Source organism: Myotis daubentonii, chromosome 4, assembly GCF_963259705.1.
Source record: "Myotis daubentonii chromosome 4, mMyoDau2.1, whole genome shotgun sequence".
In the NCBI taxonomy this organism is placed as follows: domain Eukaryota; kingdom Metazoa; phylum Chordata; class Mammalia; order Chiroptera; family Vespertilionidae; genus Myotis; species Myotis daubentonii.
The window spans coordinates 72,596,408-72,613,048 of NC_081843.1; the positions used below are offsets into that span (position 1 = coordinate 72,596,408).

General features: G+C 40.1%; 1 protein-coding gene and 1 pseudogene across 3 annotated transcripts in view; one reads left to right on the top strand and one right to left on the bottom strand.

The window, feature by feature from the left end:
* The window catches only part of RASGRF2 (Ras protein specific guanine nucleotide releasing factor 2), a 190,902-nt gene that overhangs the window by 159,554 nt on the left and 14,707 nt on the right, over positions 1 to 16,641 (bottom strand). The window lies entirely within an intron of this gene.
* On the top strand, positions 8,140 to 10,737 carry LOC132232502 (splicing regulator SDE2-like; annotated as a pseudogene).

Below are 16,641 nucleotides of genomic sequence, written 5' to 3' on the forward strand. Positions count from 1 at the left end.
GCAGTTAATCTGCATATCTCGCTGATTAGCCAATGGGAAGGGTAGCGGACGTACGCTAATTACCATGTTTCTCTTTTATTAGATAGGATAGATAGATATACTCTAATTGAAGTTTTTGAAAAATGTACTAATTGTTTGAGAAGGTGGGGGGGAAATCCACTATAATTCCCTCAAGAGAGTATATTCCCATATTTTATTTAAAATTACACGTTTTTTTGCAGCACAGCTGATTTTGCTTCAAGCTATCATGTCAGTGAATACAAGCTAAGAGGGTGGTTCTTCACAATAGAGGCTGTCACATAGGCAAAGCCACAATGACATCTTGTCATTCATCTGTGAGATATACAGACAAGAAAATGTGTTTTCTCCAACACTATAACGAAAATTTACTGCCTTCGGAAGGTTTTATTTTTGTTCTGCAGTCTGAAAACTATTTTCATATAGATTTCATTAGGACTGGACAACAAAGACGTGCAGAAACCTGGCCCCGCCGTCAGCTCACCATTTCTGTTGTATTTCCTCCGCATGGCAATCTGATCGCTGCCACTTCTCACCACCACTTCCCAAGGTGTGCTTCACCGCCCAGCAGCCCCTTAGTCACTGAACTCTACTCCAGGTCCTGGGTGAGGCCCTGAAGCTACAGTAATAAACCAGAGATCAGATTTCTCATGAAGCTAACATGAAGACAGACTTTTTTTACCTTGAGAAAAAATTCACAGCGTTTGTTTAGGAACACGAAGTTAGGGAAAGGTCTTTCCTTCACCTCCCAACACACACTCTCTTCTTCACCCTGCTCTGTGCTCCTGGAAGCTGAGGTGTGTGCAAACCCTCTGGCTTTCTACTGGGTGTGGCCCATGGGCGCCACCATCAGGAGGTAGGAGGGAGAAAGAGGAACATTGAGGTAGCCATTCTCCAGTTCAACTACCTACCAGATTAGGTAGTAGCCTCTATAATTTTTGTCAAATAGACAATTCCCAAAGCTAATCTCTTCCTTTTCAGTAGCCACTTCCCACCCTCATGACTTCAGCCGTAGATGTAGTATGGATCCCTGCTCTCACCAGCCTGGGCAGTGCACTAGGCCCTTTGCTTCCCAAAACCCTGCCCTCACCGTTGTAAATAGTCTCTTCATTGAAGGCACCTCAATTGTTCAGTCTGAGAATATCAGTCTTCACCTTCCAAGACTTTGACTAATACAGAAGACTTTAGTGAAAAAAGGGGCCTCGAGGATATACTAAAACCCTCTAGATATACAAATTAGGGAACTGAATGATCAGTAGCAGCCAGGTATTTAATATATACTTTCTCTAAAATTAAAGTTGATGACTTTCTGCTAGAGAGCTTTGGTCACAAATTTACTTCCTTTTTTAAGCAACTGGACTTAACATATTTCAAATGATAGCTCACTTGAACAAAATAATACATATAGAAGACTGCATAATGGCTAAAGGGCCCCTTCGTTCCTGCAGATGGTATGATTTTATTCCCGGAGGCAGTCAGAGAGCTGTATACTTAGACTTCATTATTTGGGGCCCTTGCAAAAGGTCTTCACTAAATTATGCATACACATGCCATCAGCCTATATCCAAGGACCTTTTGAAAAATAGCCCCACAAAGCAGTCTACCATCTATTCGAGGAATGTAGCTCAGAGTGTAGTTCACTACACATACTGTATTCTCTTTAGGAGGTGTTTTTTTTCCAAGTCCAAGCACCGGGAAAACTGCTTCACCTTAATCTTTGGGCCTCCATGGATCCTACCACTGGTCAGGGAGCCTGGACACTCCCAGCCAAATGTGTAGCTCACTCCTAACAAGTGAACAGCATCTTCTAGAAAATGTTTTGTGTGCTGATCTCACCCCTAGCTTTTCTTTCCACCCCACCTTCTCATATATTTTATTTCATTTTATTATTTTTGTGGGCTGTGCTATAGGCTGAATGTTTATGTCCCCAAAGTATTCATATGATGAAACTTAACCCCCCAGTGTGATGATACTAGGGTCTTTGGGGGTGATTAGGTCATGAGGGTGCAGCTTCATGAAAGGGATTAGTGCCTGTGAGATCCTAGGTTGCTCCCTCATGCCTTCTGACAAGTGAGGGCACAGGCAGATGGCATCTACGAACCAGGAGTTTGATCTCCAGACCAGGCAGTGCATCAGCTGGCGCCTTGATCTTGGACTTCCTGTGCTCAGAGGTGTAAGAAATTTCTGTTGTTCATAAGCCACGCAGGCTATGGTATTTGTTATACAGAAGCCCAAACAGACTAAGACAGGCTGTACCAAATCCTTTTTGAAATGAGGCAAGAGTAATAAACTTTCAAAAATGGCTGAAAAAAGTGACATGAATATTTCCCCATGAAGCTTAATCTACATTTTAAAACTCCATTAAAACCATAAAGAAACCAAACTTAGGATGATAACCTTTATACCTTACCCTAAGATTATCCTACCAATTCCTTCCTATTTGTTAAATTTCCTCTCTTCCACAAGTAAGACTCTGGCTGCACCTCCATCTAATTCTCCTCTGCAAAGTAGAACACTAATTTTCACTTTATTAACCAGAAAAAAAGTATAACAGATATAAGACTATATTGGGTAAACTTACGGAAACCCTTCAGAAACTCAAGTCCCTGTGATGTGTCTCTGATATGCAGTGAAGGCCCCAATGCTCCTGAGTGGGACTGGAAGGCAGGGTCCTTCAAGGACAGCACGGACTTGGTGTCTCTCTCTCTCTCTCTCTCTCTCTCTCTCAAATCAATAAACATATCCTCAGATGAGAAATTAAAAAAAAATTCTGGACTTTAATAGACAAAAAGGAGTGCTATTCTCTGTGTTAATGGTAATGAGACTTTTCTGGTCCAGGATAGGAGTTAGGGGAAGGGGTGTGACAGGACCAGAAAGGCTGGGAAGTGATGTGGCAGGTACTGATATGGAAGACCATCTACACTATGGTCTTAGCAACCTGGGATCTCACAGGCACTAATCCCTTTCATGAAGCTGCACCTTCATGACCTAATCACCCCCAAAGACCCTAGTATCATCACACTGGGTGTTAAGTCTCATCATATGAATATTTTGGGGACATAAACATTCATTATGAACATTCTAATGGGAATTTCTTGCCAGGACATCCCACATCCCACCCAAAAAAATCACTCCCTGTATAGAGGGCCACCAGCCTGTTACATTTACCCATGGCAACACCTACTTATCTAAGGGCCTCTGACTCCAGGACTTGTAATGATGTTGTTGGGTTAAAAGACACTTCCTTTGGTAATGTATCCATGCAAACTTCAGCTACTCAAAATATTTCTGTAAAATTTGAACATGTTTATATAATTTCAAAAGGAAAACATTTTTTAAGTAAAAGCAACTATTTTTCTTTTGTATATGTTATCTTAGGTACACGTTCAATAGTTGAGAAGATTCTTTAAATATATATCAATATACATCTCAGAGATATAAAAGCAAATAGGCACACCAGCCCTAGCAGGTTTGGCTCAGTGAATAGAGTGTCAGCCTGTGGACTGAAGGGTCCCGGGTTTGATTCCAGTCAAGGGCATATGTCGGGGTTTCAGGTTTGATCCCCAATAGGGGACGTGCAGGTGGCAGCCAATCAATGATTCTCTCTCATCATTGATGTTTCTATCTCTCTCTCCCTCTCCCTTCCTCTCTGAAATCAATATATATACAGGCACACCAGAAACAGCTCTCTATTAATAAAGTAAAACAAAACAAAATAAAGGTAGTACTTTGAGGTAAAACTGGAACAGGTGAAAACTGGCTCCTACTGAGCCAGAAAGCCTCATAGATCTGCTTGAACTTGTTAGAAATGCACAATCTCAGACATACCGAATCACAGTCTGCATTTGCAAAGGCCCCTGGGAGATTTGTAGACCTTTGTAAGGTTTAGAAGCCTTGCTCTAAGGCCCCGAAAGTTCTGAGATTCTATCAGTGAACATATAATTAGGAGGTACTGGTAGAAACAAGGAGTCTCAGAGCTCTAGAGTAAAGTAAAATTGAGGTTTTGACATTCCTGGAGGTGAATAACTTTCCTGCTCTAGTCTAACTTACAAACCCTCTGACCCACAAAATTACCGTCACTAACCTGAGCTTACACAGCTCCCCCTGTGTGAACCTCTGTGTACTAAGAAGTCCGCACTTCTAATGCATCATGACAGTTTGCACTTGCTCTTTTCTAAAGTCAAACCAAGAAATTCCTACAGAATAGAGGTTAAAAACCACCAGAATGAGGGCATATCAGTCAGCCAGCAAGTCAACCCGTAGAAGGAAAAACCTGGTAGGGAAGTAGGAAAGGCCAACAACAAACAGGCCCAGAGTGCCTGGGCGCTCAGAGCTTAAACTGTGGGATTCTGGGGGACATGACAAGTGCAGGCCCTGTAGCTGGCTACAGGACCACCACCCTGACAGGTCCCAGCCTCTACCCCAGCCCCCATGAGGCTTTCACCTGGACCCACACCCTGCCCAATAAAGCAGGCCACTACCACCAAGAGCTCCTAGTGCAAGCCGGCTAGAGAAGAGAAAAGGCCCCCAGCAGACAGGAAGCCCACACTCAGAAGTCCTTTGGCTCAGAATGGAGGTCCTGCCTGCTCTGGTCGGAGATCCTTCCCCACTGCTTCCAGGGACAATAAGACCACAGGAGTGTCAGGAGGATCCTCAGGGCTCCAAGAATCCACTCAGGGTTGGTCATGTGGCTGTGAGGGAGGTCACATATTTCCTACAGAACCTGGAGATCAGGCCACTACTAGACAACAGAGTGCACCTTTGCATACTCTGGAAAATGGAGCTCCAGCTGGGCAGAAACAGCCCTCTGGCAGTCACATTACTAAAGGCCTTTCCTTTGGGTAAAGGAGGACTGTGGTTAACAAATAGAAGGCACCTGTGTGCTCAAACTAATGACCCTCCTTTCTCCAGAAACAGAGCTCCCACTCACACCCCAACATACACATGTCTGCACCGTTTATCTACAAAACCAATGTGCCCTCTCCACTTTGGCAGCCTCAAGGGTAGGGTGAGAGAGAAGAGGAAGGGAGAATACATAAGCATAAGAATCTCAGAATCCAATAAACAATCCAGACAAAGAATAGTATTCTAGAAGTGAAGGAATAGTTCCCAGAGGACATATCCACCCTCATCTCATTATAACTCTTATGTAATTGCATTTTACCACAATAAGATTGTATTGAGTTTTATAAATTGACCAATGGCATGATTAACTACAGTATAACTACACTGTATGATGCTGGCAGTCAAGGAATACATTTCCAAATGCATGGCCACAGGAAAGCCCATGCTTCCACAATGGAGCTGTCTATTTCAGCATGTGAGGAGAGCAGGGTAACTGCTCTTCTCACGGTCCACCTCCACCCTGCAGTTCTCATTTGCTAACACGATGGGGCACTTTATGAAAACATTTTGTCACCACTCTACAGTAATAGCTCCAAACTGCAGCAACATTATTAGTTGTTCCAATGATAAAGGTTGCTCCAACACAGAATTTCACACAGAGGAGTCTTTATAGAACCCCACTACAGAACAATGTCTAAACTAAAAATGGTTGCACAGAAATGAGCAAAATCATGAAAAACATTTCCATAAGTATGTTTTTGCTCAATTCTTTCAACATCTGGCATCTTTAGGCTAAAATTTACACAGCAGACTTAATCTGATTTTGAGTGCCTTAATCTGATTCTGAGTATCAAAACACAAAAAAAGGAGTTTTTTTCTTTTGAAAAATAACAGCAACAATGTTCAAATTTCTAATTCACTATTATTGTCCCTTAACTTTTTAAATGCCTGCAATAAGTCAATTTTATAATCATAGGATACATATAATATGCACAAATACATATATTTTATTATGTTTTATTTTTCTGTTTGCATGTAGAAAGTATACATAATGGTTAATATTTATCAAGCACTTATTATGTGCCAGACATTGTCAAACATTTTACATATGTCTTCTCTCAGCACAGTTATCCCTGCATCGATGAGGTAGATGTTATTTTAGCCTCATTAAGAGATGAAAAACCGAAGCACAGAAAGGTCAGACTACTAACATCTAGCAAAATCAGTATCTGAAGCCACGCAGTATGTTTCTCTCTCAGTTGCTATTGAATAAATGGATACATCAGGGCCTAGACCAGTGGCTCTCAACCTTCCTAATGCCGCGACCCTTTAATACAGTTCCTCATGTTGTGGTGACCCCCAACCATAAAATTATTTTCATTGCTACTTCATAACTGTAATTTTGCTACTGTTATGAATCGTAATGTAAATATCTGATATGCAGGATGTATTTTCATTGTTACAAATTGAACATAATTAAAGCATAGTGATTAATCACAAAAACAATATGTAATTATATATGTGTTTTCCGATGGTCTTAGGTGACCCCTGTAAAAGGGTCATTCGACCCCCAAAGGGGTCTCGACCCACAGGTTGAGAACCGCTGGACTAGACTATATACATACATTAAGATTTTAAACATTTAAAACTGACTTAATTCAGCAAGACTCTAACATTTGACAGCAACCTTCATAGAATGTTACTAAGAACTCCAAGTAATTTAAAAGAAAAATATGTTCCTTGGCTACAGGGACCTTACAGACTAATTAAAGACACAAAGATATAAACATAAAATACATTTATTTCAAAGCTACTTCTAAGTAGAGGTGATAATATGATATGACTGAAATAAAGAGGAAGATGACAGATAACAGGAAGAGTTGTGGAGGTGACCCCTAACGTAGCCTCCTAAGGAAATGCTGCCTGGAGTGGCAGAATGACAGAAGAGAATTTCACACCATGATCAAAAACAGGCAAAAAGTAACAGGAAAGATGGAGGTGTCAGTTGGAGAACAGAATGTATGTCATGAAGTATTTCATATCGCATGAAACTGTGATGAGCTATTTCACCATGGTTTTCCTTTAACCAAGAATCTACATTTTACACTTACAGCTATCACTATTCTGGCTTTATTCTCTTTCCTCTCCGTGTTCCGAGGCAACCTTCTGAGTGTTAAGTGGAAACCATCTCCCTGTGTTCCCTCCCTGATCTGCCTCCCACCAGCATAGAATGCTTTGCTCAAAAACAAACAGAATAAACGAGCAATATCACTACACATTCACCCATCACCCACTTATTTCCAGAAACTGTCTTTTGTGTAAAGCTAGAATAAAATGTGTTTGACTTCAAATGACTTAGGTTCCTTGCCTTTTTATTTTAAAAAGATAAAGAAAGATCTACATTCAACCAATAAGTTTTATTTAGAGAACCCCTGCCCAACTTGATGTTCAGCCCCGGGTGAGCTCTTGTTGCTACCCCCGAGGATTTTTTCACCCAGTCTACACAACGCCTGGCACATAGTTGGCACTTGGTAAATGGGAATTTCCATTTCTTGAGCATCTAGTTGAAGCAGTAGATGTCAAGAAGAAAAAGACGAATACATAAGGTCATTGTATATCAGAGATTTTATAAGCACTGGACAGGGACCACCAGAAGGGGTCAGAAAGCTGGTCTTCTATAAAAGAAGAGCTAATCTAATAGATATCTGAAGCTGGAGAGCATTTTAAGCAGAGGAAGAAAGCAAAGCATGTGACCTATTAAAGAACGATCTGTGGCATGACTGGGGCTCAGATACGGGCAGCGTGGAAATAAATGGGCCAGATCCCAGAGGGCTCCAGTGTCCTGCAAAGAGGGTGGGATTACCCAGCAGTGACAAGGAGCCAGTAACAGACATGAAGCCGGAAATAATATGATTATACTCATTTAGAGAGATAGATATGATGGCGATGAGGAGAATGGGTTGGAAAGGAGGTCTGAAGGTCACCTAGAAGTTCAACTGCGGTAAGATGGTCTGAATTCAAGTAGTGAGGAGTGAGATAAAAGGATAGACTTTAACAAATACTAACAGATTTCTCCCTGCAAAATGTAGCTTAAACTCCTCAGAGAGTGTTGGATCTTTCTTGTGTCCCAAAAGCATCCTCATGGAGCAATTCGGACTACTGTCTCTTGAACACGGGGCCTAATTGGTAACTTTACCACCCAAAACACTCCTCTCCTATTTTGCTTCTTTCAATAACATCTACTAGGCACTAACTACATGTCTGCTACTGGTCGTCATGGATACAAAAGCAAGACAGACACAGTTCAGGTCGCCAAGAGGCTTAGAGTTTAATAGAAGACAGATGGATACACAGATAATAACCACAATCTCAATGCTGTAAGAGGTGTGGATGAGGTGGTAGGTGCACAGAGAAGAATTACAAACTACCTGATTGGGATGAAAAGGTAATATTTGACTCCATTAGTGTCTCTTTTTTTAATACATTTTTATTGATTTCAGAGAGGAAGGGAGAGGGAGAGAGAGATAGAAACATCAATGATGAGAGAGAATCATTGATTGGCTGCCTCCTGCACGCCCCCCTACTGGGGGTCAAGCTTGAAACCTGGGCATGTGCCCTTGACTGGAATCGAAGCTGGGACTTTTCAGTCTGCAGACTGATGCTCTATCCACTGAGCCAAACCAGCTAGGGCTCAATTCCTTTATTTTTAATTAATTAATTTATTTTTTTATTGTTTAAAGTATTACAATAGTAGTACATATGTCTCCCTTTTTTCCCCCCAATTGACCTTCCCCCAGCCTCCCCTACACGCCCCCCCCAGCACATGCCCTCACCCCCCTCCCACTGGTTATGCTTATATGCATGCTTACAAGTCCTTCGTTTGATCTCTTACCTCCCCCGCCCCCCAACCCTCCCCAGCCTTCCCGCTGTCGTTTGACAGTCTGTTCGATGCTTCTCTGACTCCTGTCATCAATTTTTAAATGATATACATATTGCCAGTGAAATTTCCTTAGCTGCAGCTATAAATTGTCTAAAATGTATAATTTCAGAAACAGAAAATGTAGTGGAGTCTCTGAAATGTTTAATATTGTTCATGTTAAAGGTAAATCCCATTTGTAGAGCTCAGTTTGCTAACTGGGGCTTACCTATTGGCTACTTATGGTGAAAGTCATTTTCTTTTTCCAAGTTTTAACTAGTAAACTCATTTTTAGCATTGAATGTTATCATGAAAATAAACAAAATGTCAAAGAATATCCAAATACCTATTGAGATGAAGCACACGCTGTATTTACCTTAACACAATAAACCCTTTGCTTTGACACAGGGAATCCCCGTTTCTGGGTCTAGGTGATACGGTGGAGATGCAGCACTGGTGTGGATTCCTGCGCCAGCTTCGGGTGCAACCACTGCCAAGACCCACATGTTCCAGTGGAACGCTTTTTGCGAAATGCAACGGATCACTCACTAACACCAATGACACAGTGCAGCATGGAGCTGTTTATAGTTTAGAGCCCAGACTTCGTGGTAGAAAAGGAGATTTGGGAGGAGGGGTGTTCTGAGCACTTGGTGCTCAGATTAAGGCAACCAATCAAGAAGCTTGCTGGTGTAATACCTTAATCAATAAAGAAAAAAATCAAAAAAAAAGAAGCTTGCTGGGATCTCAGTGGAAGGAAACTATGAGATGTCAATGATGGAAAAGCAATGGCTGAATGGATAAAACAATAAGCTGAGGGAGAAGCTGTGAAAGGAACAGAAGCTCACAGACCTCAGGCACTGCTTCACCAACCTCGCAGTGCATCGAGGTGGCTGAGCACCTAGGGCAGTGATGGCGAACCTTTTGAGCTCGGCGTGCCAGCATTTTGAAAAACCCTAACTTAACTCTGGTGCCGTGTCACATATAGAATTTTTTTGATATTTGAAACCATAGTAAAACAAAGATTTATATTTTTGATATTTATTTTATATATTTAAATGCCATTTAACAAAGAAAAATCAACCAAAAAAATGAGTTCGCATGTCACCTCTGACATGCGTGTCATAGGTTCACCATCACTGACCTAGGGGAATCCGTCCTCAAGGTATGCAGGCTCCCCCCCAGCAAGATGGTATCGCAGAAATTGGTGAGACTGGGAAGTGGCCTAACAAATCAAAAACAGGAGGATCCAGTGCAGTGAAAAGAAAATCCGCATGGAAGGACTAGAGAAGTGGAGGGGCCTGGCTCTGACAGTGCAGAGGATGACTGTGAAGAAGGACCTAGTACTTCAGCAATGAGCTTTCCTGTTCAGAAATGTGGCATGGAAATGGCAGTCAAATTTCCCAGTAGTTCTCAGAGGGCAAGAGCATTGAGTACAGACTCCGACTCACCAGAAAAACTACAGAGCCCTGTGATTAACTCTGGAAATGGTATTTCAGAAGACTCGAGTGCTCCACTGGGGGAGACATCTACCCAGGAGTGGGTGGAAAGGAAGGTGGGGCTACAGAAACAGAGAAAACCCAGGAGATAAAGGAGGCAGAGAGTAGAGGTCCCATAGAAAAGGAAGCAGCCAGGGCTGGACTGAGTAAGAAGACGGAGGCAAAAGAAATGACTGATGCAGAAGGAGCTGCCAAGGCAGCCCAGGAGAAGCTGGGAAAACATGACCACTGCCAAACTGAAGGAAAGCCAGTCAGGGAACCCAGTTATTGGTCAGGAATCTATAGATTTACCGACACTCAACTCTGTTACACAAATGGAGTTGCTGGGTCTGAAGAAGTTCAAGTGTGAACTGATGAGCCCGTGGCTGATGCAGGGGCACTCTCCAGGAGTGGGCAGCAAGACTCCTCGGTCAGGGGACTGGCAAAGGACAAATGGACCCACCTCTATTTGCCAGCTTTTGAAAGGGAAGAAAAAATTGATTTCACCCAAACTGATTTCCTATTTCTTTCTAGTCTAGCACTTAGAACCTGTATAAGGTTGACTCTTGGCCATTATTTCTATTGATATTAAAGCTGATTTTTTATAACCCAATTCCAACTATCCTCTTCTGTTATTACATTTATAGAATTAATGTGTCACAGTGGCCAAGACATGGAGATAATCAAAGTGTCCTTTGATTCAGTATTGGATAAAGAAGATGTGGTTCATATATACTATGAAATACTATTCAGCTATAAGGAAAGGTGAAATATGGCCATTTGCGGTATTTCCTTGGTTAGACCTTGAGAATATTATGCTAAGCAAAATAAATCAGTCAATAAAAGCTAAGAACCACATAATTTCACTCATATGTGGGATATAGAACTAAAACTCATAGACACAGATGACAACAATATGGTGGTTGCCAGAGGTAAGGTGAAGTGCAGTAAAGAGTAAAGGGGCCAGCCCTGGCTGGCTTGGCTCAGTGGATACAGCATTGGCCTGAGGACTGAAGGGTCATGGGTTCGATTCCAGTCAAAGGCACATGACTGGGTTGTGGGCTCGATCCCCAATGGGGGGCATGCAGGAGGCAGCCGATCAATGATTCTCTCTCGTCATTGATGTTTCTATTTCTCTCTCCCTCTCCCTTCCTCTCTGAAATAAATAAAAATATTTTTTAAAAAAGAGTAAAGGGGCCAAATATATGGTGAGGGAAGATGATTTGACTTTGGGTGATGGGCATACAATGTAATATACATATCATGTGTCATAGTATTGTACACTTGAAACCTATATAATCTTATTAACCAGTGTCACCACAATAAAATTAATTTTTAAAATGTGTGCAACCATCTGGACCTGACGTTTCTGTGAGAAGTTTTTTTTTATAACCAATTTAATTTTATAAATAGAAAGCTACTTAAAAAACAAAAAAATAACCCTTTACCCACTGTATAGGAGAATAAATTGGCCAATGGTACATCTGATAAGGGGTTAATTTCCAAAATAAATAAAGTATTCATACAACTCAACAAAACGAAGACAAACAACCCAGTTAAAAAATGGGCAGAAGACCTGACTAGACACTTTTCCAAAGAGGACATACAAATGGCCAAGAGATATATGAAAAGGTGCTCAATGTCACTAATCATCAGAGAGATGCAAATTAAAACAACAATGAGGTACCACCTCACACCTGCCAGAATGGCTATCATCAACAAATCAACAAACAACAAGTGCTTGTGAGGATGTAGAGAAAAATAATTCTTTGTATACTGTTGGTGGGAATGCAGACTGGTACAACCACTATGAAAAATAGTGTGGAGTTTCCTCAAAAAATTAAAAATGGAATGGCCATTTGACCCAGTGATTCCACTTCTAGGAATATATCCTAAGAAGCCTGAAACACCAATCAGAAAGAATATATGCACCCCTATGTTCATAGCAGTGTTATTTACAATAGCTAAGATCTGGAAACAGCCCAAGTGCCCATCAGTAGATAAATGGATAAAATATACTGGTACATCTACACAATGGAATACTATGCAGCTATAAAAAAGAACAATCTCTTACCCTTTGGGACAGCATGGGAGGGACCTGAGGAGTATTATGTTAAGTGAAATAAACTAGTCAGAGAAAGACAAGTATCACATTATCTCACTTATATCTGGAATCTAATGAACAAAATAAATTGAGAAACAAAATAGACCCAGAGACATTGAAGTATGCAATAGACCGACATATTTCAGAGAGGGGAGCGATGTGAAGAATTTAACCAAAGAACTTATATGCATAATCCATGGACACAGACAATAGTGCAGTGAAGGGGGAGTAGGGGCAGGGGATCATGGGGGAGGGGGGGATAAAGGGGACATCTGCAATACTTTCCACAGTAAAGATAAATTTTTAAAAATCAAATAATATTTTTAAAAACCTTTGCTTTATACACAGCAATCTCTTCAGACTACTTTTGGTGGCCTTAGTTCACTTTCAAACAAGTTTTCCATTATCTGGCAGGAGTTGCCATAGTACTCCACCCCCTCCACATCCTTCCTGTACTGGGTCACTTAAAAATAACTACCCACAAAGCATTTAAAATTTTCAGGAAATTATTTTAGCGGAAAAAAATCACTGGCTATCACAATTGTGGTGACGTGGAGAACCCAGGGTAGAGATCGGAAGATTTTCAAATAAGAACTTCATTTTTTAGATAGTACAAACTTCTTTACTGCCTACCAATGACTACTTACCTTATTATTAGAAGCATTTGTTTACAATGTGCAACTAATCTAGGGAAAATGCTTTTAATCTAATATCTCTTATTATATGACAGTAAATTCTATTTTTTGAATTCCCATGTGACATAAATATGTTCACTTAGAACTTTGAACTGTTCCTATTTCCAAGGAGCTATTGCATACTTAGTTATTAAATGACAAATAACTATTTTAATTAATTATATAAGATATACATGTCTATTACAGAAACTTAGAACATATAAGTAGCCATGAAGAAAATTAAAATGACCTAAAATCTGCAGAGAATCAGTATGAATAGTTAGAACTTGTTTTTCTTTCAGAATTTTTGAAGAATAAATTCATATATTTCTCTTTAAAATTCCGATTGCCTATAAGTACTCTTTAATAACGCATTGTCATCATTTATATTGGCAATATCATTATGTAGATTTTCCACAACTTAAGTAATCGAACATTATAGTTGGGCATTGGGGCTGTTTCCAACTTTTCATTATTAAAGGCAATGCTATAATGAGTATCCTTATATGCACATTTTTACACATTCATTTAATTGTATCCTTAGGACAGAACCCTAGAAGAGGACTTGCTGAATCAGAGTAGACATGATGAAGTCATGACTTTTACATCACAGTAAAAATATAGCTCATAGATTTTAAAACATACATAATGAGAATATATCTGCATTTGAAAAACACAAAGGAAAGTGTGTGTTGTTATTTAAAGGTAAGAGTTTACATCTATTAAACTGTAGTTTAGCTGTCAACAAAACACAAACTCTCAGAATATATGTAGGGCTCTGTCATGCTTGCTAAACTTGTACCCCAAGAAAAATCGGCTAGGTTTATTCAAAAAACTCCTTGACAATAGAGCTCTGTGGGCAATAAAATCGGATGCTATACTATAATCAGCATTGTGCAATGGAAAAATAATGTATGCCACAAATGCAAGTCTTATATCTAATTTTAAATTTGCTAATGGCTACATAGAAAAAAAGTAAAGAAAAACAGGTAAAATTAATTTTAGTAATACATGTCATTTGACCCAGTGTATTCAAAATATCCTTATAACATCTAATCAAATTTTTTAGAATTACTAAAGATATTTTAAGTTATCTTTTTAATTCAAATTCCAACGTGTATAAGCATAAACACCTTGGATGTTCCTGCAACCCTCCCTGACACAAAGTCAGAAAAAGGTCCTTTTCCCCTGAACATGTACAGCCTTTGCTAAGCCTCACACATGCTCAGAGAACTCCTTCAAGCGCACAAGTTCATCTCCTCCATAGACAGGCACTTTTAGGACTGCACAGATTAGACCTTGAACTTCTCTCATCCGCCTCAGTACAGTGCTTTCCAGCAAATGCTCAAAGCCTGCTTAGTGTACTGTGTACATGAGGAATGAAGTGCCAGGACTCTGATGAAGGGGGTCCGCCATATAACACATCAAGGCCTCCTAAAAGCCACCACAGGGAGGCGAGGCAGAAAAGCCCCACTAGTCAACCTGACCTACCATTTCAGGCATGGGCCCTGTCACTGTGGGGCTCTGATAGTGAATTCATCCCTGGTCCAACTTCCTGCTTCCCTTTGAAACACACATAATTGTTCATACATAATTGCTCTCTAAAGAGATGTAATGCATTGCAATTTTCCCATTGAAACTAGATGCTTTACTTTAAAAATGCACTTTTTAGTATGTATGGGATACCTTCTAAACAGGAGGTTAGTTACTAAAGCACCACAACACACACACACACACACACACACACACATGCACAAGTGCACTCACAAGCCTCAGCAACAACAAGCACCCCTCATTGTAAGAAAGTCTCTTTCCATCTCAGTTGTACCGCATGGACTGCTGAACATGCCATTTAAGAGTCTGACCAGCACCTTGCGATTTTTTTCAAAGCTATCAGGAAGTACAGGTACCATAATTTCCAAAGCAAATCATGACCCCATGTCCTGAATACCCAAATGCTCTTACGGGACTGAGAAAAATATCTTAAATTCAAGATTGTCCTGGAAAACTTGGAACCCATGCTGTGGTATCTATCAATTAGAAAAATAATATTAAAAATAACAAGTCTCAACAAAACCTAAAATAGAAGATTTTCACTTCTTTTTTTTTTAAATATTTATTTTATTGATTTTTTACAGAGAGGAAAGGAGAGGGATAGAGAGCCAGAAACATCAATGAGAGAGAACATCGATCAGCTGCCTCCTGCACACCCCCTACTGGGGATGTGCCCGCAACCAAGGTACATGCCCTTGACCAGAATCGATCCTGGGACCCTTCAGTCTGCAGGCTGACGCTCTATGCAGTGAGCCAAACCGGCTAGGGCAGATTTTCACTTCTTAACAGCAACTGCGTAAATAACTAGTTATGGTTGTATTGGGACTACAGTAACACAGCCGATATATAAATACATAGCTCTAAAACTTTAAGTGACTTTCAGACAAATGTGCAAAAGAGATTATAAAGTATCTGGGAAATGCCTGCCTGGATTTTACTGGGATGTCATTAGCAGCAATTCCGCAGAATTTGGTGCCTGGGGTCACAGGGCATGTGGCAAGTGGACTCTCTGGGAGCGGCCCATTTCGCTGGCCAGCAAGGCTGCCAGGTGAAAAACCAATGGACCCTCTTCCCTTACGCAAAGTGACAGTCTCCCAACAAACTTGCCTTCCAGGATCCTAAAATAATCTTCAGTAAAAATGTTTTGTTTTAACATCAAAACTAGAAAGCCCATTTATTGAAATCCACAGTGGGTAAGAAGTTCAGAGGTATTCTTTCAGGAGTTCTGATTGTGGCCAAAATTTCAGTGGAAAGGTTGACAATAAGTCCAAGGAGGCAAGGCAGCTGTTGGCAACATCAAGGGGAGGAACGAATGAGTATCCTAACTCAGGAGGGTTTAATTGTTTTGTTTTGGTCTTTTTAAATCATAAAAGGTAGCATTATCAAATTTAAGGACAGGCTAAAATTACCAGTCAAATTTGCCATTCTCTAACCACAATGGAAGAATCTGAAAACCCACTGCCAAAAATGTGGATAATGTAGTTGTATGTAAAAGCAACATCGTGAATTTTAGTGACCAAAGATCTTGTGGACCAAGGGGGCTTCAGGGAAAGATAAAACGAATAACAGTAAAGATCAGATGGTAGTAATATCTACCATCTTTCCAAGTAGATTTTCAATGGAAGCACTTCCCTCCCTTCCTCTCTAAAATTAATAAAAATATTTTTTTAAATCAGGATCCAAAACTCGACATACAATGTGACCTGAAGTATGCCCCCTTTAAAAAGAATATATTTATTATGTGCATACACAGAAAAAATAAAACCTTAAAGGAAATCCTTCAACAATTCAATACATAGTTTTCTCTGAGTGACAGAATTTCAGGTTTTAATTTTCTTTATAGTTCTCTGTGATTTTCAAATTTTACACCATAAACATTACTCCTTTCTTGAGAATAACTTAAATTTTAATAATGTATCTTAAAAGTGAGAAATTTTAAAAGAAATACAAGTAACAGAATTATTAAGAAATCAAATGGGCAAAATGTTTGAAAGCTAAGTAGAATTATACACATATCATTATTTACTTTTAAAATATTAATCATAATTTCTATTC